Here is a 22,181-nt window from a genome sequence, read left to right on the forward strand (position 1 = left end):
TGCTCAGCACTCACTAGAAAACAAAAGAAATCTTGTGTCAGTCAGACAGGGTTCTAGGCTGCACCCTGACGCTCGGGGTGGCTGCTCGTTTCCGCTCAGCTGGCTTGCCTTGCGCAAGCTCCGGCTCTTTTTGGCTTCGTCCATGGTTATTGTGGCTTGCGGTCCTGCAGCTGCTCGCCTGCTGGTGCTCGCACATGCTGATTGGAGCAAAGCATTGAATGCCTTGAGGCAGCCGGCCAAGCCGAAGCAGGATTTCCCTGCTGCTCACGGACCAAGTTGAGGGTGGTGCTGAGGAGCTCCTGCCAAACAAGCTAGGCTAACAACCCCAACAACACTGGGGAATTAGCTCAAGTGGTAGAGCGCTCGCTTTGCATGCGAGAGGTAGCGGGATCAATGCCTGCATTCTCCACTTCTTTCTTAGCTCCGCTCCGCTCGGCCAGTTCTTGGCACTCAACAGTGGCGCCGGCTCTTCTTCTCCCAATTGGTTGCACCTGCTCAGCCACAAAGTGCTGAAAAGGCTTCATATCCTTTCTTGTGCTGTGGCAAGCAAGGCTTCTTGACTTTTCCACCTTGGAAAGCTGAGTTGAGTGAAGGGGAAAAGAAAAGGCTTTGCAGCATTGCATACTTTGAGTGCGGATTGCATTGAGGAGCTTCGCATTTTGAGAGTGAAAAATGCCTACGCCGCTATGAAGGAACCTGCCCTGCAAGGAATCAGGCAGCACGGCCAGCTCGCAAGCGCAGAAAGTCACAATGCATAGTTTGTACAAAAACAGCACGAGCCAGGTAGGAGTCGAACCTACAATCTTCTGATCCGTAATCAGACACGTTATCCATTGCGCCACTGGCCCCAAAGGCACATTTGCACTTGCAGCTCACAGTCTGCACAGCTGCGGTGTTTGCAGCTCCACGGGTGGGAATGGTCAGAGTCGCTTGGTGATCAATCAGCAAAGAGAATCACCTTCACTGCTTCCCTTCCATGCTTGAGCTTGAACAGTGGTGAAGTACACGAGCATGCAAAGCAAGGTTATCCTTAGGTTTCTGCCGCAATTCCAGCTCAAAGGTGCAGCTGCCATTTTGGAGTAAGCAGCAATTAGCCGAAGCCAGTGCTCTTAACTTGACAGGTTGCTTTGAAGGAACATGTTGTCGCCAATGCGCAGAATGTCTCCTTTGCTCTCTGAAAACACCCTGCACACAGCTGTTTCACATGTGCAGCTGCTTCTGTGCGCCAGCAGACCGTTGCTTTTTCTTTCCAAAAAGAGACTTTTTTGATAAAATTTGCAAGCATACATTACATAACAGTTGAAATTTGACATGACATCAAGTGCAATACAGATCAGTTTCTCTCATTACACTACAAGAGGTGCCTCACTGTACTTGCCAGCATTTCACGTGCGACATTCTGTGGTGCGTACAAGCAGCTCCGTGGAGCAGTAACTCTTCCAAACACTCAGTACTTCCTTGGAAGAAAAAGAAGCCTCCTGTCAGTCACACGGGCTTCTCGGCTGCTCCTTCACACTGGTGGCGGTTGCTAGTTTCCGCTCACTTCGCTTGCCTTCCGTCAGCTCCAGCTCTTTTCGGCTTCTTTCATCATTTTTCTGGCTTGCGGTCCTGCAGCTGCTCGCCTGCTGGTGCTCAGACATGCTGACTGGAGCAAAGCATTGAATATGTTCTCGCAGGCGGCCAACCGGAAGCAGGATTTCCTTGCAGGCCGCAGGTCAACTAGGAGGGACACCTGCCAAGCTTCAGTGCGTCCCTCGGGACATAGTCCTGGACCTTGGAATGTGCCAATCGGCAACGCTCGGTCGTCGACAGCTCCTCGCACCGGAAGACCAGCAAAATTCGGACAGACCAAAGTGCGGCTTTCACCGCGTTGAAGTTCCTCTCGCAGCAGTTGATGCTTATCGTGGTGTGCGTCACTTGGCATTGCCAAGTCAGGACTTTCAGATAATGAGAGTGCCTACTGCGCTGAGAAGGGACTTGAGAAAGCGACGCCAAAGGTGGCGCGCCCAAGTAAGTCAGCTTGCCTGGTGTCCCGAGTCATAATGCAAAGTTTGCATAAATCTGCCAGCCAGGAAGGAGTGCACGCTATCAGCTTGCGATCCACAGACGGAAGCCTTATCCATTACACTACTCGCACAAGCTGCGGGGAGCAGCTGGCGGCTCACGGTGCCACAGTGCTGCGCCATCAATAGGCGCACAAGGCCCTGAGTGGCCAAAAGTGCATGGCACTAAATCAGCTGCATGTGCCACAACTCCTGCCCCTTCGATAGCTCAGCTGGTAGAGCGGAGGACTGTAGAGGAAAATCAAAACACTGACATCCTTAGGTCGCTGGTTCAATTCCGGCTCGAAGGAACAACGGCCTTTTTCCACTACGTCTGCACAATGCCACAATTTGCTCGAGGCAGCACTCTAAATTTCACAAGTACACAACGCGCTCGGATCTTGCGAACAAGGCGCACCAACCCCCTTTTCCTCTCTCATAACAGCCCGCACACAGTTCTTTCACTTCTGCACTTGCACCTGCTGCTCAGCACACAGCCCTGTACCTCAAAAATACACTTCCGACACAACATTACACAACTCTTCAAATTTCACCTCCGATAAAGTGCAATGCACATCCCTTACTTTCAATACACTACATCAGCTGCCTCACTACACTTGCCGAACTAGCTTATATTTACAATGTACATTTACATTTCATCACCAACATTCTCCGCTGCCACAGCCCCAGGGCTTTTACACAGTTTCCAGCCGCTCGCTATACTATGGCGCCAGACTCTTACAGAGTGGCCTTTCCTCACGCACCCTTTTGCGTCAGCTGCCCCAAGCAGGGAGTTCTTTGAAGTAGTATGCTCAGCACTCACTAGAAAACAAAAGAAATCTTGTGTCAGTCAGACAGGGTTCTAGGCTGCACCCTGACGCTCGGGGTGGCTGCTCGTTTCCGCTCAGCTGGCTTGCCTTGCGCAAGCTCCGGCTCTTTTTGGCTTCGTCCATGGTTATTGTGGCTTGCGGTCCTGCAGCTGCTCGCCTGCTGGTGCTCGCACATGCTGATTGGAGCAAAGCATTGAATGCCTTGAGGCAGCCGGCCAAGCCGAAGCAGGATTTCCCTGCTGCTCACGGACCAAGTTGAGGGTGGTGCTGAGGAGCTCCTGCCAAACAAGCTAGGCTAACAACCCCAACAACACTGGGGAATTAGCTCAAGTGGTAGAGCGCTCGCTTTGCATGCGAGAGGTAGCGGGATCGATGCCTGCATTCTCCACTTCTTTCTTAGCTCCGCTCCGCTCGGCCAGTTCTTGGCACTCAACAGTGGCGCCGGCTCTTCTTCTCCCAATTGGTTGCACCTGCTCAGCCACAAAGTGCTGAAAAGGCTTCATATCCTTTCTTGTGCTGTGGCAAGCAAGGCTTCTTGACTTTTCCACCTTGGAAAGCTGAGTTGAGTGAAGGGGAAAAGAAAAGGCTTTGCAGCATTGCATACTTTGAGTGCGGATTGCATTGAGGAGCTTCGCATTTTGAGAGTGAAAAATGCCTACGCCGCTATGAAGGCACTTGCCCTGCAAGGAATCAGGCAGCACGGCCAGCTCGCAAGCGCAGAAAGTCACAATGCATAGTTTGTACAAAAACAGCACGAGCCAGGTCAGAGTCGAACCTACAATCTGCTGATCCGTAGTCAGACACATTATCCATTGCGCCACTGGCCCCAAAGGTACTTTTGCACTTGCAGCTCACAGTCTGCACAGCTGCAGTGTTTGCAGCTCCACGGGTGGGAATGGTCAGAGTCGCTTGGTGATCAATCAGCAAAGAGAATCACCTTCACTGCTTCCCTTCCATGCTTGAGCTTGAACAGTGGTGAAGTACACGAGCATGCAAAGCAAGGTTATCCTTAGGTTTCTGCCGCAATTCCAGCTCAAAGGTGCAGCTGCCATTTTGGAGTAAGCAGCAATTAGCCGAAGCCAGTGCTCTTAACTTGACAGGTTGCTTTGAAGGAACATGTTGTCGCCAATGCGCAGAATGTCTCCTTTGCTCTCTGAAAACACCCTGCACACAGCTGTTTCACATGTGCAGCTGCTTCTGTGCGCCAGCAGACCGTTGCTTTTTCTTTCCAAAAAGAGACTTTTTTGATAAAATTTGCAAGCATACATTACATAACAGTTGAAATTTGACATGACATCAAGTGCAATACAGATCAGTTTCTCTCATTACACTACAAGAGGTGCCTCACTGTACTTGCCAGCATTTCACGTGCGACATTCTGTGGTGCGTACAAGCAGCTCCGTGGAGCAGTAACTCTTCCAAACACTCAGTACTTCCTTGGAAAAAAAAGAAGCCTCCTGTCAGTCACACAGGCTTCTCGGCTGCTCCTTCACACTGGTGGCGGTTGCTAGTTTCCGCTCACTTCGCTTGCCTTCCGTCAGCTCCAGCTCTTTTCGGCTTCTTTCATCATTTTTCTGGCTTGCGGTCCTGCAGCTGCTCGCCTGCTGGTGCTCAGACATGCTGACTGGAGCAAAGCATTGAATATGTTCTCGCAGGCGGCCAACCGGAAGCAGGATTTCCTTGCAGGCCGCAGGTCAACTAGGAGGGACACCTGCCAAGCTTCAGTGCGTCCCTCGGGACATAGTCCTGGACCTTGGAATGTGCCAATCGGCAACGCTCGGTCGTCGACAGCTCCTCGCACCGGAAGACCAGCAAAATTCGGACAGACCAAAGTGCGGCTTTCACCGCGTTGAAGTTCCTCTCGCAGCAGTTGATGCTTATCGTGGTGTGCGTCACTTGGCATTGCCAAGTCAGGACTTTCAGATAATGAGAGTGCCTACTGCGCTGAGAAGGGACTTGAGAAAGCGACGCCAAAGGTGGCGCGCCCAAGTAAGTCAGCTTGCCTGGTGTCCCGAGTCATAATGCAAAGTTTGCATAAATCTGCCAGCCAGGAAGGAGTGCACGCTATCAGCTTGCGATCCACAGACGGAAGCCTTATCCATTACACTACTCGCACAAGCTGCGGGGAGCAGCTGGCGGCTCACGGTGCCACAGTGCTGCGCCATCAATAGGCGCACAAGGCCCTGAGTGGCCAAAAGTGCATGGCACTAAATCAGCTGCATGTGCCACAACTCCTGCCCCTTCGATAGCTCAGCTGGTAGAGCGGAGGACTGTAGAGGAAAATCAAAACACTGACATCCTTAGGTCGCTGGTTCAATTCCGGCTCGAAGGAACAACGGCCTTTTTCCACTACGTCTGCACAATGCCACAATTTGCTCGAGGCAGCACTCTAAATTTCACAAGTACACAACGCGCTCGGATCTTGCGAACAAGGCGCACCAACCCCCTTTTCCTCTCTCATAACAGCCCGCACACAGTTCTTTCACTTCTGCACTTGCACCTGCTGCTCAGCACACAGCCCTGTACCTCAAAAATACACTTCCGACACAACATTACACAACTCTTCAAATTTCACCTCCGATAAAGTGCAATGCACATCCCTTACTTTCAATACACTACATCAGCTGCCTCACTACACTTGCCGAACTAGCTTATATTTACAATGTACATTTACATTTCATCACCAACATTCTCCGCTGCCACAGCCCCAGGGCTTTTACACAGTTTCCAGCCGCTCGCTATACTATGGCGCCAGACTCTTACAGAGTGGCCTTTCCTCACGCACCCTTTTGCGTCAGCTGCCCCAAGCAGGGAGTTCTTTGAAGTAGTATGCTCAGCACTCACTAGAAAACAAAAGAAATCTTGTGTCAGTCAGACAGGGTTCTAGGCTGCACCCTGACGCTCGGGGTGGCTGCTCGTTTCCGCTCAGCTGGCTTGCCTTGCGCAAGCTCCGGCTCTTTTTGGCTTCGTCCATGGTTATTGTGGCTTGCGGTCCTGCAGCTGCTCGCCTGCTGGTGCTCGCACATGCTGATTGGAGCAAAGCATTGAATGCCTTGAGGCAGCCGGCCAAGCCGAAGCAGGATTTCCCTGCTGCTCACGGACCAAGTTGAGGGTGGTGCTGAGGAGCTCCTGCCAAACAAGCTAGGCTAACAACCCCAACAACACTGGGGAATTAGCTCAAGTGGTAGAGCGCTCGCTTTGCATGCGAGAGGTAGCGGGATCGATGCCTGCATTCTCCACTTCTTTCTTAGCTCCGCTCCGCTCGGCCAGTTCTTGGCACTCAACAGTGGCGCCGGCTCTTCTTCTCCCAATTGGTTGCACCTGCTCAGCCACAAAGTGCTGAAAAGGCTTCATATCCTTTCTTGTGCTGTGGCAAGCAAGGCTTCTTGACTTTTCCACCTTGGAAAGCTGAGTTGAGTGAAGGGGAAAAGAAAAGGCTTTGCAGCATTGCATACTTTGAGTGCGGATTGCATTGAGGAGCTTCGCATTTTGAGAGTGAAAAATGCCTACGCCGCTATGAAGGCACTTGCCCTGCAAGGAATCAGGCAGCACGGCCAGCTCGCAAGCGCAGAAAGTCACAATGCATAGTTTGTACAAAAACAGCACGAGCCAGGTCAGAGTCGAACCTACAATCTGCTGATTCGTAGTCAGACACATTATCCATTGCGCCACTGGCCCCAAAGGTACTTTTGCACTTGCAGCTCACAGTCTGCACAGCTGCAGTGTTTGCAGCTCCGCGGGTGGGAATGGTCAGAGTCGCTTGGTGATCAATCAGCAAAGAGAATCACCTTCACTGCTTCCCTTCCATGCTTGAGCTTGAACAGTGGTGAAGTACACGAGCATGCAAAGCAAGGTTATCCTTAGGTTTCTGCCGCAATTCCAGCTCAAAGGTGCAGCTGCCATTTTGGAGTAAGCAGCAATTAGCCGAAGCCAGTGCTCTTAACTTGACAGGTTGCTTTGAAGGAACATGTTGTCGCCAATGCGCAGAATGTCTCCTTTGCTCTCTGAAAACACCCTGCACACAGCTGTTTCACATGTGCAGCTGCTTCTGTGCGCCAGCAGACCGTTGCTTTTTCTTTCCAAAAAGAGACTTTTTTGATAAAATTTGCAAGCATACATTACATAACAGTTGAAATTTGACATGACATCAAGTGCAATACAGATCAGTTTCTCTCATTACACTACAAGAGGTGCCTCACTGTACTTGCCAGCATTTCACGTGCGACATTCTGTGGTGCGTACAAGCAGCTCCGTGGAGCAGTAACTCTTCCAAACACTCAGTACTTCCTTGGAAGAAAAAGAAGCCTCCTGTCAGTCACACGGGCTTCTCGGCTGCTCCTTCACACTGGTGGCGGTTGCTAGTTTCCGCTCACTTCGCTTGCCTTCCGTCAGCTCCAGCTCTTTTCGGCTTCTTTCATCATTTTTCTGGCTTGCGGTCCTGCAGCTGCTCGCCTGCTGGTGCTCAGACATGCTGACTGGAGCAAAGCATTGAATATGTTCTCGCAGGCGGCCAACCGGAAGCAGGATTTCCTTGCAGGCCGCAGGTCAACTAGGAGGGACACCTGCCAAGCTTCAGTGCGTCCCTCGGGACATAGTCCTGGACCTTGGAATGTGCCAATCGGCAACGCTCGGTCGTCGACAGCTCCTCGCACCGGAAGACCAGCAAAATTCGGACAGACCAAAGTGCGGCTTTCACCGCGTTGAAGTTCCTCTCGCAGCAGTTGATGCTTATCGTGGTGTGCGTCACTTGGCATTGCCAAGTCAGGACTTTCAGATAATGAGAGTGCCTACTGCGCTGAGAAGGGACTTGAGAAAGCGACGCCAAAGGTGGCGCGCCCAAGTAAGTCAGCTTGCCTGGTGTCCCGAGTCATAATGCAAAGTTTGCATAAATCTGCCAGCCAGGAAGGAGTGCACGCTATCAGCTTGCGATCCACAGACGGAAGCCTTATCCATTACACTACTCGCACAAGCTGCGGGGAGCAGCTGGCGGCTCACGGTGCCACAGTGCTGCGCCATCAATAGGCGCACAAGGCCCTGAGTGGCCAAAAGTGCATGGCACTAAATCAGCTGCATGTGCCACAACTCCTGCCCCTTCGATAGCTCAGCTGGTAGAGCGGAGGACTGTAGAGGAAAATCAAAACACTGACATCCTTAGGTCGCTGGTTCAATTCCGGCTCGAAGGAACAACGGCCTTTTTCCACTACGTCTGCACAATGCCACAATTTGCTCGAGGCAGCACTCTAAATTTCACAAGTACACAACGCGCTCGGATCTTGCGAACAAGGCGCACCAACCCCCTTTTCCTCTCTCATAACAGCCCGCACACAGTTCTTTCACTTCTGCACTTGCACCTGCTGCTCAGCACACAGCCCTGTACCTCAAAAATACACTTCCGACACAACATTACACAACTCTTCAAATTTCACCTCCGATAAAGTGCAATGCACATCCCTTACTTTCAATACACTACATCAGCTGCCTCACTACACTTGCCGAACTAGCTTATATTTACAATGTACATTTACATTTCATCACCAACATTCTCCGCTGCCACAGCCCCAGGGCTTTTACACAGTTTCCAGCCGCTCGCTATACTATGGCGCCAGACTCTTACAGAGTGGCCTTTCCTCACGCACCCTTTTGCGTCAGCTGCCCCAAGCAGGGAGTTCTTTGAAGTAGTATGCTCAGCACTCACTAGAAAACAAAAGAAATCTTGTGTCAGTCAGACAGGGTTCTAGGCTGCACCCTGACGCTCGGGGTGGCTGCTCGTTTCCGCTCAGCTGGCTTGCCTTGCGCAAGCTCCGGCTCTTTTTGGCTTCGTCCATGGTTATTGTGGCTTGCGGTCCTGCAGCTGCTCGCCTGCTGGTGCTCGCACATGCTGATTGGAGCAAAGCATTGAATGCCTTGAGGCAGCCGGCCAAGCCGAAGCAGGATTTCCCTGCTGCTCACGGACCAAGTTGAGGGTGGTGCTGAGGAGCTCCTGCCAAACAAGCTAGGCTAACAACCCCAACAACACTGGGGAATTAGCTCAAGTGGTAGAGCGCTCGCTTTGCATGCGAGAGGTAGCGGGATCGATGCCTGCATTCTCCACTTCTTTCTTAGCTCCGCTCCGCTCGGCCAGTTCTTGGCACTCAACAGTGGCGCCGGCTCTTCTTCTCCCAATTGGTTGCACCTGCTCAGCCACAAAGTGCTGAAAAGGCTTCATATCCTTTCTTGTGCTGTGGCAAGCAAGGCTTCTTGACTTTTCCACCTTGGAAAGCTGAGTTGAGTGAAGGGGAAAAGAAAAGGCTTTGCAGCATTGCATACTTTGAGTGCGGATTGCATTGAGGAGCTTCGCATTTTGAGAGTGAAAAATGCCTACGCCGCTATGAAGGCACTTGCCCTGCAAGGAATCAGGCAGCACGGCCAGCTCGCAAGCGCAGAAAGTCACAATGCATAGTTTGTACAAAAACAGCACGAGCCAGGTCAGAGTCGAACCTACAATCTGCTGATGCGTAGTCAGACACATTATCCATTGCGCCACTGGCCCCAAAGGTACTTTTGCACTTGCAGCTCACAGTCTGCACAGCTGCAGTGTTTGCAGCTCCACGGGTGGGAATGGTCAGAGTCGCTTGGTGATCAATCAGCAAAGAGAATCACCTTCACTGCTTCCCTTCCATGCTTGAGCTTGAACAGTGGTGAAGTACACGAGCATGCAAAGCAAGGTTATCCTTAGGTTTCTGCCGCAATTCCAGCTCAAAGGTGCAGCTGCCATTTTGGAGTAAGCAGCAATTAGCCGAAGCCAGTGCTCTTAACTTGACAGGTTGCTTTGAAGGAACATGTTGTCGCCAATGCGCAGAATGTCTCCTTTGCTCTCTGAAAACACCCTGCACACAGCTGTTTCACATGTGCAGCTGCTTCTGTGCGCCAGCAGACCGTTGCTTTTTCTTTCCAAAAAGAGACTTTTTTGATAAAATTTGCAAGCATACATTACATAACAGTTGAAATTTGACATGACATCAAGTGCAATACAGATCAGTTTCTCTCATTACACTACAAGAGGTGCCTCACTGTACTTGCCAGCATTTCACGTGCGACATTCTGTGGTGCGTACAAGCAGCTCCGTGGAGCAGTAACTCTTCCAAACACTCAGTACTTCCTTGGAAGAAAAAGAAGCCTCCTGTCAGTCACACGGGCTTCTCGGCTGCTCCTTCACACTGGTGGCGGTTGCTAGTTTCCGCTCACTTCGCTTGCCTTCCGTCAGCTCCAGCTCTTTTCGGCTTCTTTCATCATTTTTCTGGCTTGCGGTCCTGCAGCTGCTCGCCTGCTGGTGCTCAGACATGCTGACTGGAGCAAAGCATTGAATATGTTCTCGCAGGCGGCCAACCGGAAGCAGGATTTCCTTGCAGGCCGCAGGTCAACTAGGAGGGACACCTGCCAAGCTTCAGTGCGTCCCTCGGGACATAGTCCTGGACCTTGGAATGTGCCAATCGGCAACGCTCGGTCGTCGACAGCTCCTCGCACCGGAAGACCAGCAAAATTCGGACAGACCAAAGTGCGGCTTTCACCGCGTTGAAGTTCCTCTCGCAGCAGTTGATGCTTATCGTGGTGTGCGTCACTTGGCATTGCCAAGTCAGGACTTTCAGATAATGAGAGTGCCTACTGCGCTGAGAAGGGACTTGAGAAAGCGACGCCAAAGGTGGCGCGCCCAAGTAAGTCAGCTTGCCTGGTGTCCCGAGTCATAATGCAAAGTTTGCATAAATCTGCCAGCCAGGAAGGAGTGCACGCTATCAGCTTGCGATCCACAGACGGAAGCCTTATCCATTACACTACTCGCACAAGCTGCGGGGAGCAGCTGGCGGCTCACGGTGCCACAGTGCTGCGCCATCAATAGGCGCACAAGGCCCTGAGTGGCCAAAAGTGCATGGCACTAAATCAGCTGCATGTGCCACAACTCCTGCCCCTTCGATAGCTCAGCTGGTAGAGCGGAGGACTGTAGAAGAAAAACAAAACACTGACATCCTTAGGTCGCTGGTTCAATTCCGGCTCGAAGGAACAACGGCCTTTTTCCACTACGTCTGCACAATGCCACAATTTGCTCGAGGCAGCACTCTAAATTTCACAAGTACACAACGCGCTCAGATCTTGCGAACAAGGCGCACCAACACCCTTTTCCTCTCTCATAACAGCCCGCACACAGTTCTTTCACTTCTGCACTTGCACCTGCTGCTCAGCACACAGCCCTGTACCTCAAAAATACACTTCCGACACAACATTACACAACTCTTCAAATTTCACCTCCGATAAAGTGCAATGCACATCCCTTACTTTCAATACACTACATCAGCTGCCTCACTACACTTGCCGAACTAGCTTATATTTACAATGTACATTTACATTTCATCACCAACATTCTCCGCTGCCACAGCCCCAGGGCTTTTACACAGTTTCCAGCCGCTCGCTATACTATGGCGCCAGACTCTTACAGAGTGGCCTTTCCTCACGCACCCTTTTGCGTCAGCTGCCCCAAGCAGGGAGTTCTTTGAAGTAGTATGCTCAGCACTCACTAGAAAACAAAAGAAATCTTGTGTCAGTCAGACAGGGTTCTAGGCTGCACCCTGACGCTTGGGGTGGCTGCTCGTTTCCGCTCAGCTGGCTTGCCTTGCGCAAGCTCCGGCTCTTTTTGGCTTCGTCCATGGTTATTGTGGCTTGCGGTCCTGCAGCTGCTCGCCTGCTGGTGCTCGCACATGCTGATTGGAGCAAAGCATTGAATGCCTTGAGGCAGCCGGCCAAGCCGAAGCAGGATTTCCCTGCTGCTCACGGACCAAGTTGAGGGTGGTGCTGAGGAGCTCCTGCCAAACAAGCTAGGCTAACAACCCCAACAACACTGGGGAATTAGCTCAAGTGGTAGAGCGCTCGCTTTGCATGCGAGAGGTAGCGGGATCGATGCCTGCATTCTCCATTTCTTTCTTAGCTCCGCTCCGCTCGGCCAGTTCTTGGCACTCAACAGTGGCGCCGGCTCTTCTTCTCCCAATTGGTTGCACCTGCTCAGTCACAAAGTGCTGAAAAGGCTTCATATCCTTTCTTGTGCTGTGGCAAGCAAGGCTTCTTGACTTTTCCACCTTGGAAAGCTGAGTTGAGTGAAAGGGAAAAGAAAAGGCTTTGCAGCATTGCATACTTTGAGTGCGGATTGCATTGAGGAGCTTCGCATTTTGAGAGTGAAAAATGCCTACGCCGCTATGAAGGCACTTGCCCTGCAAGGAATCAGGCAGCACGGCCAGCTCGCAAGCGCAGAAAGTCACAATGCATAGTTTGTACAAAAACAGCACGAGCCAAGTCAGAGTCGAACCTACAATCTTCTGTTCCGTAATCAGACACATTATCCATTGCGCCACTGGCCCCAAAGGTACTTTTGCACTTGCAGCTCACAGTCTGCACAGCTGCAGTGTTTGCAGCTCCACGGGTGGGAATGGTCAGAGTCGCTTGGTGATCAATCAGCAAAGAGAATCACCTTCACTGCTTCCCTTCCATGCTTGAGCTTGAACAGTGGTGAAGTACACGAGCATGCAAAGCAAGGTTATCCTTAGGTTTCTGCCGCAATTCCAGCTCAAAGGTGCAGCTGCCATTTTGGAGTAAGCAGCAATTAGCCGAAGCCAGTGCTCTTAACTTGACAGGTTGCTTTGAAGGAACATGTTGTCGCCAATGCGCAGAATGTCTCCTTTGCTCTCTGAAAACACCCTGCACACAGCTGTTTCACATGTGCAGCTGCTTCTGTGCGCCAGCAGACCGTTGCTTTTTCTTTCCAAAAAGAGACTTTTTTGATAAAATTTGCAAGCATACATTACATAACAGTTGAAATTTGACATGACATCAAGTGCAATACAGATCAGTTTCTCTCATTACACTACAAGAGGTGCCTCACTGTACTTGCCAGCATTTCACGTGCGACATTCTGTGGTGCGTACAAGCAGCTCCGTGGAGCAGTAACTCTTCCAAACACTCAGTACTTCCTTGGAAGAAAAAGAAGCCTCCTGTCAGTCACACGGGCTTCTCGGCTGCTCCTTCACACTGGTGGCGGTTGCTAGTTTCCGCTCACTTCGCTTGCCTTCCGTCAGCTCCAGCTCTTTTCGGCTTCTTTCATCATTTTTCTGGCTTGCGGTCCTGCAGCTGCTCGCCTGCTGGTGCTCAGACATGCTGACTGGAGCAAAGCATTGAATATGTTCTCGCAGGCGGCCAACCGGAAGCAGGATTTCCTTGCAGGCCGCAGGTCAACTAGGAGGGACACCTGCCAAGCTTCAGTGCGTCCCTCGGGACATAGTCCTGGACCTTGGAATGTGCCAATCGGCAACGCTCGGTCGTCGACAGCTCCTCGCACCGGAAGACCAGCAAAATTCGGACAGACCAAAGTGCGGCTTTCACCGCGTTGAAGTTCCTCTCGCAGCAGTTGATGCTTATCGTGGTGTGCGTCACTTGGCATTGCCAAGTCAGGACTTTCAGATAATGAGAGTGCCTACTGCGCTGAGAAGGGACTTGAGAAAGCGACGCCAAAGGTGGCGCGCCCAAGTAAGTCAGCTTGCCTGGTGTCCCGAGTCATAATGCAAAGTTTGCATAAATCTGCCAGCCAGGAAGGAGTGCACGCTATCAGCTTGCGATGCACAGACGGAAGCCTTATCCATTACACTACTCGCACAAGCTGCGGGGAGCAGCTGGCGGCTCACGGTGCCACAGTGCTGCGCCATCAATAGGCGCACAAGGCCCTGAGTGGCCAAAAGTGCATGGCACTAAATCAGCTGCATGTGCCACAACTCCAGCCCCTTCGATAGCTCAGCTGGTAGAGCGGAGGACTGTAGAAGAAAAACAAAACACTGACATCCTTAGGTCGCTGGTTCAATTCCTGCTCGAAGGAACAACGGCCTTTTTCCACTACGTCTGCACAATGCCACAATTTGCTCGAGGCAGCACTCTAAATTTCACAAGTACACAACGCGCTCAGATCTTGCGAACAAGGCGCACCAACACCCTTTTCCTCTCTCATAACAGCCCGCACACAGTTCTTTCACTTCTGCACTTGCACCTGCTGCTCAGCACACAGCCCTGTACCTCAAAAATACACTTCCGACACAACATTACACAACTCTTCAAATTTCACCTCCGATAAAGTGCAATGCACATCCCTTACTTTCAATACACTACATCAGCTGCCTCACTACACTTGCCGAACTAGCTTATATTTACAATGTACATTTACATTTCATCACCAACATTCTCCGCTGCCACAGCCCCAGGGCTTTTACACAGTTTCCAGCCGCTCGCTATACTATGGCGCCAGACTCTTACAGAGTGGCCTTTCCTCACGCACCCTTTTGCGTCAGCTGCCCCAAGCAGGGAGTTCTTTGAAGTAGTATGCTCAGCACTCACTAGAAAACAAAAGAAATCTTGTGTCAGTCAGACAGGGTTCTAGGCTGCACCCTGACGCTTGGGGTGGCTGCTCGTTTCCGCTCAGCTGGCTTGCCTTGCGCAAGCTCCGGCTCTTTTTGGCTTCGTCCATGGTTATTGTGGCTTGCGGTCCTGCAGCTGCTCGCCTGCTGGTGCTCGCACATGCTGATTGGAGCAAAGCATTGAATGCCTTGAGGCAGCCGGCCAAGCCGAAGCAGGATTTCCCTGCTGCTCACGGACCAAGTTGAGGGTGGTGCTGAGCAGCTCCTGCCAAACAAGCTAGGCTAACAACCCCAACAACACTGGGGAATTAGCTCAAGTGGTAGAGCGCTCGCTTTGCATGCGAGAGGTAGCGGGATCGATGCCTGCATTCTCCATTTCTTTCTTAGCTCCGCTCCGCTCGGCCAGTTCTTGGCACTCAACAGTGGCGCCGGCTCTTCTTCTCCCAATTGGTTGCACCTGCTCAGTCACAAAGTGCTGAAAAGGCTTCATATCCTTTCTTGTGCTGTGGCAAGCAAGGCTTCTTGACTTTTCCACCTTGGAAAGCTGAGTTGAGTGAAAGGGAAAAGAAAAGGCTTTGCAGCATTGCATACTTTGAGTGCGGATTGCATTGAGGAGCTTCGCATTTTGAGAGTGAAAAATGCCTACGCCGCTATGAAGGCACTTGCCCTGCAAGGAATCAGGCAGCACGGCCAGCTCGCAAGCGCAGAAAGTCACAATGCATAGTTTGTACAAAAACAGCACGAGCCAAGTCAGAGTCGAACCTACAATCTTCTGTTCCGTAGTCAGACACATTATCCATTGCGCCACTGGCCCCAAAGGTACTTTTGCACTTGCAGCTCACAGTCTGCACAGCTGCAGTGTTTGCAGCTCCACGGGTGGGAATGGTCAGAGTCGCTTGGTGATCAATCAGCAAAGAGAATCACCTTCACTGCTTCCCTTCCATGCTTGAGCTTGAACAGTGGTGAAGTACACGAGCATGCAAAGCAAGGTTATCCTTAGGTTTCTGCCGCAATTCCAGCTCAAAGGTGCAGCTGCCATTTTGGAGTAAGCAGCAATTAGCCGAAGCCAGTGCTCTTAACTTGACAGGTTGCTTTGAAGGAACATGTTGTCGCCAATGCGCAGAATGTCTCCTTTGCTCTCTGAAAACACCCTGCACACAGCTGTTTCACATGTGCAGCTGCTTCTGTGCGCCAGCAGACCGTTGCTTTTTCTTTCCAAAAAGAGACTTTTTTGATAAAATTTGCAAGCATACATTACATAACAGTTGAAATTTGACATGACATCAAGTGCAATACAGATCAGTTTCTCTCATTACACTACAAGAGGTGCCTCACTGTACTTGCCAGCATTTCACGTGCGACATTCTGTGGTGCGTACAAGCAGCTCCGTGGAGCAGTAACTCTTCCAAACACTCAGTACTTCCTTGGAAGAAAAAGAAGCCTCCTGTCAGTCACACGGGCTTCTCGGCTGCTCCTTCACACTGGTGGCGGTTGCTAGTTTCCGCTCACTTCGCTTGCCTTCCGTCAGCTCCAGCTCTTTTCGGCTTCTTTCATCATTTTTCTGGCTTGCGGTCCTGCAGCTGCTCGCCTGCTGGTGCTCAGACATGCTGACTGGAGCAAAGCATTGAATATGTTCTCGCAGGCGGCCAACCGGAAGCAGGATTTCCTTGCAGGCCGCAGGTCAACTAGGAGGGACACCTGCCAAGCTTCAGTGCGTCCCTCGGGACATAGTCCTGGACCTTGGAATGTGCCAATCGGCAACGCTCGGTCGTCGACAGCTCCTCGCACCGGAAGACCAGCAAAATTCGGACAGACCAAAGTGCGGCTTTCACCGCGTTGAAGTTCCTCTCGCAGCAGTTGATGCTTATCGTGGTGTGCGTCACTTGGCATTGCCAAGTCAGGACTTTCAGATAATGAGAGTGCCTACTGCGCTGAGAAGGGACTTGAGAAAGCGACGCCAAAGGTGGCGCGCCCAAGTAAGTCAGCTTGCCTGGTGTCCCGAGTCATAATGCAAAGTTTGCATAAATCTGCCAGCCAGGAAGGAGTGCACGCTATCAGCTTGCGATGCACAGACGGAAGCCTTATCCATTACACTACTCGCACAAGCTGCGGGGAGCAGCTGGCGGCTCACGGTGCCACAGTGCTGCGCCATCAATAGGCGCACAAGGCCCTGAGTGGCCAAAAGTGCATGGCACTAAATCAGCTGCATGTGCCACAACTCCAGCCCCTTCGATAGCTCAGCTGGTAGAGCGGAGGACTGTAGAAGAAAAACAAAACACTGACATCCTTAGGTCGCTGGTTCAATTCCGGCTCGAAGGAACAACGGCCTTTTTCCACTACGTCTGCACAATGCCACAATTTGCTCGAGGCAGCACTCTAAATTTCACAAGTACACAACGCGCTCAGATCTTGCGAACAAGGCGCACCAACACCCTTTTCCTCTCTCATAACAGCCCGCACACAGTTCTTTCACTTCTGCACTTGCACCTGCTGCTCAGCACACAGCCCTGTACCTCAAAAATACACTTCCGACACAACATTACACAACTCTTCAAATTTCACCTCCGATAAAGTGCAATGCACATCCCTTACTTTCAATACACTACATCAGCTGCCTCACTACACTTGCCGAACTAGCTTATATTTACAATGTACATTTACATTTCATCACCAACATTCTCCGCTGCCACAGCCCCAGGGCTTTTACACAGTTTCCAGCCGCTCGCTATACTATGGCGCCAGACTCTTACAGAGTGGCCTTTCCTCACGCACCCTTTTGCGTCAGCTGCCCCAAGCAGGGAGTTCTTTGAAGTAGTATGCTCAGCACTCACTAGAAAACAAAAGAAATCTTGTGTCAGTCAGACAGGGTTCTAGGCTGCACCCTGACGCTTGGGGTGGCTGCTCGTTTCCGCTCAGCTGGCTTGCCTTGCGCAAGCTCCGGCTCTTTTTGGCTTCGTCCATGGTTATTGTGGCTTGCGGTCCTGCAGCTGCTCGCCTGCTGGTGCTCGCACATGCTGATTGGAGCAAAGCATTGAATGCCTTGAGGCAGCCGGCCAAGCCGAAGCAGGATTTCCCTGCTGCTCACGGACCAAGTTGAGGGTGGTGCTGAGGAGCTCCTGCCAAACAAGCTAGGCTAACAACCCCAACAACACTGGGGAATTAGCTCAAGTGGTAGAGCGCTCGCTTTGCATGCAAGAGGTAGCGGGATCGATGCCTGCATTCTCCATTTCTTTCTTAGCTCCGCTCCGCTCGGCCAGTTCTTGGCACTCAACAGTGGCGCCGGCTCTTCTTCTCCCAATTGGTTGCACCTGCTCAGTCACAAAGTGCTGAAAAGGCTTCATATCCTTTCTTGTGCTGTGGCAAGCAAGGCTTCTTGACTTTTCCACCTTGGAAAGCTGAGTTGAGTGAAAGGGAAAAGAAAAGGCTTTGCAGCATTGCATACTTTGAGTGCGGATTGCATTGAGGAGCTTCGCATTTTGAGAGTGAAAAATGCCTACGCCGCTATGAAGGCACTTGCCCTGCAAGGAATCAGGCAGCACGGCCAGCTCGCAAGCGCAGAAAGTCACAATGCATAGTTTGTACAAAAACAGCACGAGCCAAGTCAGAGTCGAACCTACAATCTTCTGTTCCGTAGTCAGACACATTATCCATTGCGCCACTGGCCCCAAAGGTACTTTTGTACTTGCAGCTCACAGTCTGCACAGCTGCAGTGTTTGCAGCTCCACGGGTGGGAATGGTCAGAGTCGCTTGGTGATCAATCAGCAAAGAGAATCACCTTCACTGCTTCCCTTCCATGCTTGAGCTTGAACAGTGGTGAAGTACACGAGCATGCAAAGCAAGGTTATCCTTAGGTTTCTGCCGCAATTCCAGCTCAAAGGTGCAGCTGCCATTTTGGAGTAAGCAGCAATTAGCCGAAGCCAGTGCTCTTAACTTGACAGGTTGCTTTGAAGGAACATGTTGTCGCCAATGCGCAGAATGTCTCCTTTGCTCTCTGAAAACACCCTGCACACAGCTGTTTCACATGTGCAGCTGCTTCTGTGCGCCAGCAGACCGTTGCTTTTTCTTTCCAAAAAGAGACTTTTTTGATAACATTTGCAAGCATACATTACATAACAGTTGAAATTTGACATGACATCAAGTGCAATACAGATCAGTTTCTCTCATTACACTACAAGAGGTGCCTCACTGTACTTGCCAGCATTTCACGTGCGACATTCTGTGGTGCGTACAAGCAGCTCCGTGGAGCAGTAACTCTTCCAAACACTCAGTACTTCCTTGGAAGAAAAAGAAGCCTCCTGTCAGTCACACGGGCTTCTCGGCTGCTCCTTCACACTGGTGGCGGTTGCTAGTTTCCGCTCACTTCGCTTGCCTTCCGTCAGCTCCAGCTCTTTTCGGCTTCTTTCATCATTTTTCTGGCTTGCGGTCCTGCAGCTGCTCGCCTGCTGGTGCTCGCACATGCTGATTGGAGCAAAGCATTGAATGCCTTGAGGCAGCCGGCCAAGCCGAAGCAGGATTTCCCTGCTGCTCACGGACCAAGTTGAGGGTGGTGCTGAGGAGTTCCTGCTAAACAAGCTAGGCTAACAACCCCAACAACACTGGGGAATTAGCTCAAGTGGTAGAGCGCTCGCTTTGCATGCGAGAGGTAGCGGGATCGATGCCTGTATTTTCCACTTCTTTCTTAGCTCCGCTCCGCTCGGCCAGTTCTTGGCACTCAACAGTGGCGCCAGCTCTTCTTCTCCCAATAGGTTGCACCTGCACAATGCCACAATTTGCTCAAGGCAGCACTCTAAATTTTACAAGTACACAACGTGTGCTTTGTGTAAGGTTTTGGCTCTCATTCACAGTACTATTGTCCGTGAGGGTTGGGGTTCCTTCCCCATACTCCACAAAGTCCAGTTTTAAAGTCCAGTCGGGGGGCGGGAGGTGGGGGTGGGGAGGAGGAATTCCGATCCCAATTCTTCCTGTGCAAAGAGTTGTCCACGACTTGAGTTTCGCTCGCTGGCACGTTCCGAGGTCCAGGACTACGTGCTGTGGGATGCAGTAAAGCTTGGGGCAGCCGCTCCAAAGGCTCCATGGAGAAAGACCACTGTGTAAGGGGGTCCTCCCGCCATAGTTTACCGAGTGGCCGGCACCTGTGTAAGACCCCCTCGGGCTGTATGCGCCAACACTATTTTTGCTGTGTTTTGCAAATGTACATTGCATAGAAAAGGGTTGCAAATTTTTATGGAATATTATATATTCTGGGGGAGCAAAGACGAACCCCTGCTGGCCAGCAGATGAAACTGCGGAAGTGAAACAGTCGCGTGCAGGCAGTTTGCAGACAGGAAGCGAGGGATCCCGTGCCTTGGCGGCAACACGTTGAGCAGCCATCGACTTGTCAAGTTAAGAGCGCTACCTTCAGCTAATTGCTGCTTACTACACGCTTACTCTAAAAAAGCACATACTCCTTCAAGTGTGAATTTAAGCAGCGGCCTAAGGATGATTTTGCTCTGCTTTCCTCTACAGTCCTGCGCCGCAGCAGCTGAGCTACGGAAGGGAAGTGACAAAAGTGCTTGCTGATGGTTTGCCGCTCAGGCCTTGGCCTAGCCATTGCTGCCGCTGTGCTGTGGGACTGTGAACGGCCAGCTGCTCTCCACAGCCTGGGCCAATGCTGTAATGGATAAGCCGTCTGTCTGGGGATGGGAAGCTGATAGCTTTGACTCCTGGCTGGCTGAGAGTTTTGTGTCGACTTTGTCCTGCGGCTTGGGAACACTTTGCAACTTGGTCTACTTGGGCGTGCTGCATGGCAGTGCTTTCTTAGCGCAGTAGGCAGCGCGTCAGTCTCATAATCTGAAGGTCCTGAGTTCGATCCTCAGAGAAGGCAGTGTGCCCACTGTGCTTTCTTTTGCCATCACTCACTTGACCTTTCCGCTCTCCTTGCGTGCCAAAATCCAGCCGCTTTGCTTGCTGCCGTGCTGCAAAGCATTTGACAGCCTCCAGCACTGGAGATGGGAGCGCAAGGCAAGACGTTGTCAGCTGGTTGCCACAAGTGCTGAATGTGAAGATTGGAGCCCAGGAAAAAGCAGAATGGAGAATGCAGGCATCGATCCCGCTACCTCTCGCATGCTAAGCGAGCACTCTACCATTTGAGCTAATTCCCCAGCTTGGCTAAGACTGCTGAGCCCAGATTCTTTCACAACAGCCCCATAGCAGCTGTCTCCAAGTTGCTCCTTGAGCTGCAGGGAAATGCGGCTTGGGCTTGGGCTTGGCTCGCTGCCTGAACGCAGTCAGTGCTTTGCTTCAATCAGCAGGTCCCTCCAGCAGCAGCAAGTTAGCAGCGGCAGGACCGGCCAGCTCCAATAACCATGAAAGAAGCCCAGAAGAGCCCCAGCTGGCGCAAGGAAAAGCTGGTGAGCGGAAACTAGCAGCCGCCACGAGTGTGAGGGAGCAGTCGAGAGCCCTGTCTGACTGACACAAGACTTCTTTTGCTTTCCAGTGAGTGCTGAGGTTTTGCCTGCCATGCTGCTCAAACTGGACGCACCCCTCGAACTGTATCGTTAATATTCTCAATTGCTGTAAATGTAAAACTGTAATTGACATGACAATTGTGAAACGGAAGGGTTGGGAAGAAACTCATGACAGTATTGAAGGAAACTGATCTCCCTTGCAATGTTTGTATTTTTTGGTGCTGTTTGGAAACTGTTTGGCAATGTAATTTTTACAGATATTTATGAATAAAGTATATTTTGGAAATAAAAAAAAACTGGACGCACACCCCAGGTAAGCATCAACTCTTGCTGGAGGACCATCAACTAGCTGAAAGGCGCACTTTGGTCTGCCTGAAACCTGCTGCTCGTTCTTTGTGAGAGCTTCCTGCTCCTGTTTACCCCCCTTACTGATGGTTCTTTAGGATTTTAGAAAGGACAAATTGCACAGGCACAGGGTTGGGCGGAACCGTAAACTTCTTTATTAAGACCCCCCTAACACCCTGATACAAAGACCTCGAAACGAATGTAAAGGACGCCACACGACACCTTGCTTGCTTAGACCGATTTAAATCCCTCCACCATTTAACCTCGGCTCGGCTCGGCTCCCGCCCAAACACACAAGTCACCACCACTTTTAAGACGCACCTTTTCCGAAAACCCACAAGCAAAAGCCCACACTTCTGCCCCAAACTCACTCAATTCAAAACCCCAAACCCTCCCAGGATTTCTTTGTCACACTTAAAATTGCTTTCAACTCTCAGCCCCAAATACCCCTCACATTTGGCTGATAACTTACAATCCTCCATGAGGTGAGAATTTGTAGGTCCACGAGCCAGGTTGACTCTTCCTGACCCTCCTTCTTGACTGCAGTGCCAAACTCTTCGATCTTGTCCTTTTCATGATGATCCTTATCGAAATATCATAAACACATCACCTGGAGCCATCCTGCTGGATGGTGAGCGCTTAGCGCCTTTTAATCTCTTTCGTCAGTTACCTGCCTGGTCCAGACAGATCCACTTATGTTGATGTTATTTCCATGACCGAGAACAATAAACTCCACCAGGGTGAGGTATTCCAGGCTCCAGAGCTGATATACATGAAAAGGTTTCTCTCCTGCCTCGACAGGAGTGAATGCTGTGGCCTGGGGCCGGTTAGTTGTAAGAATGGCCTCCCTAATTACTTAATTGTGTTACATGACGGCAGTTATGCTGTGTCACTGTTATGATAATGTCCCAAATTCCAGTCCTTTGACACTATCAGTTCTGTTGTGATGTTGGAATGTTTGAAATTGATCCATCGGAATGCAGCCTGCCTCTGTGTGCTTTGTGTAAGGTTTTGGCTCTCATTCACAGTACTATTGTCCGTGAGGGTTGGGGTTCCTTCCCCATACTCCACAAAGTCCAGTTTTAAAGTCCAGTCGGGGGG

The 22,181-nt window shown here is 51.2% G+C and overlaps 8 non-coding genes across 8 annotated transcripts; 7 read left to right on the forward strand and 1 right to left on the reverse strand.

The window, feature by feature from the left end:
* Window positions 1–775: 775 nt before the first annotated feature.
* On the reverse strand, window positions 776–848 carry trnar-acg (transfer RNA arginine (anticodon ACG)). Its single transcript has one exon. It is a non-coding gene; the product is annotated as a tRNA-Arg (tRNA).
* A 1,412-nt stretch (window positions 849–2,260) lies between these two features.
* On the forward strand, window positions 2,261–2,353 carry trnay-gua (transfer RNA tyrosine (anticodon GUA)). Its single transcript has 2 exons — window positions 2,261–2,297; window positions 2,318–2,353. It is a non-coding gene; the product is annotated as a tRNA-Tyr (tRNA).
* Window positions 2,354–5,111: 2,758 nt separating this feature from the next.
* trnay-gua (transfer RNA tyrosine (anticodon GUA)) lies at window positions 5,112–5,204 on the forward strand. Its single transcript has 2 exons — window positions 5,112–5,148; window positions 5,169–5,204. It is a non-coding gene; the product is annotated as a tRNA-Tyr (tRNA).
* A 2,758-nt stretch (window positions 5,205–7,962) lies between these two features.
* On the forward strand, window positions 7,963–8,055 carry trnay-gua (transfer RNA tyrosine (anticodon GUA)). Its single transcript has 2 exons — window positions 7,963–7,999; window positions 8,020–8,055. It is a non-coding gene; the product is annotated as a tRNA-Tyr (tRNA).
* Window positions 8,056–10,813: 2,758 nt separating this feature from the next.
* On the forward strand, window positions 10,814–10,906 carry trnay-gua (transfer RNA tyrosine (anticodon GUA)). The gene is made up of 2 exons: window positions 10,814–10,850; window positions 10,871–10,906. It is a non-coding gene; the product is annotated as a tRNA-Tyr (tRNA).
* Window positions 10,907–13,664: 2,758 nt separating this feature from the next.
* Window positions 13,665–13,757, forward strand: trnay-gua (transfer RNA tyrosine (anticodon GUA)). The gene is made up of 2 exons: window positions 13,665–13,701; window positions 13,722–13,757. It is a non-coding gene; the product is annotated as a tRNA-Tyr (tRNA).
* Window positions 13,758–16,515: 2,758 nt separating this feature from the next.
* trnay-gua (transfer RNA tyrosine (anticodon GUA)) lies at window positions 16,516–16,608 on the forward strand. Its single transcript has 2 exons — window positions 16,516–16,552; window positions 16,573–16,608. It is a non-coding gene; the product is annotated as a tRNA-Tyr (tRNA).
* Window positions 16,609–20,079: 3,471 nt separating this feature from the next.
* Window positions 20,080–20,152, forward strand: trnam-cau (transfer RNA methionine (anticodon CAU)). Its single transcript has one exon. It is a non-coding gene; the product is annotated as a tRNA-Met (tRNA).
* The last annotated feature ends 2,029 nt before the right edge of the window (window positions 20,153–22,181 follow it).

Source organism: Heterodontus francisci, chromosome 5 (assembly GCF_036365525.1).
Source record: "Heterodontus francisci isolate sHetFra1 chromosome 5, sHetFra1.hap1, whole genome shotgun sequence".
Classification (NCBI taxonomy): Eukaryota; Metazoa; Chordata; class Chondrichthyes; order Heterodontiformes; family Heterodontidae; genus Heterodontus; species Heterodontus francisci.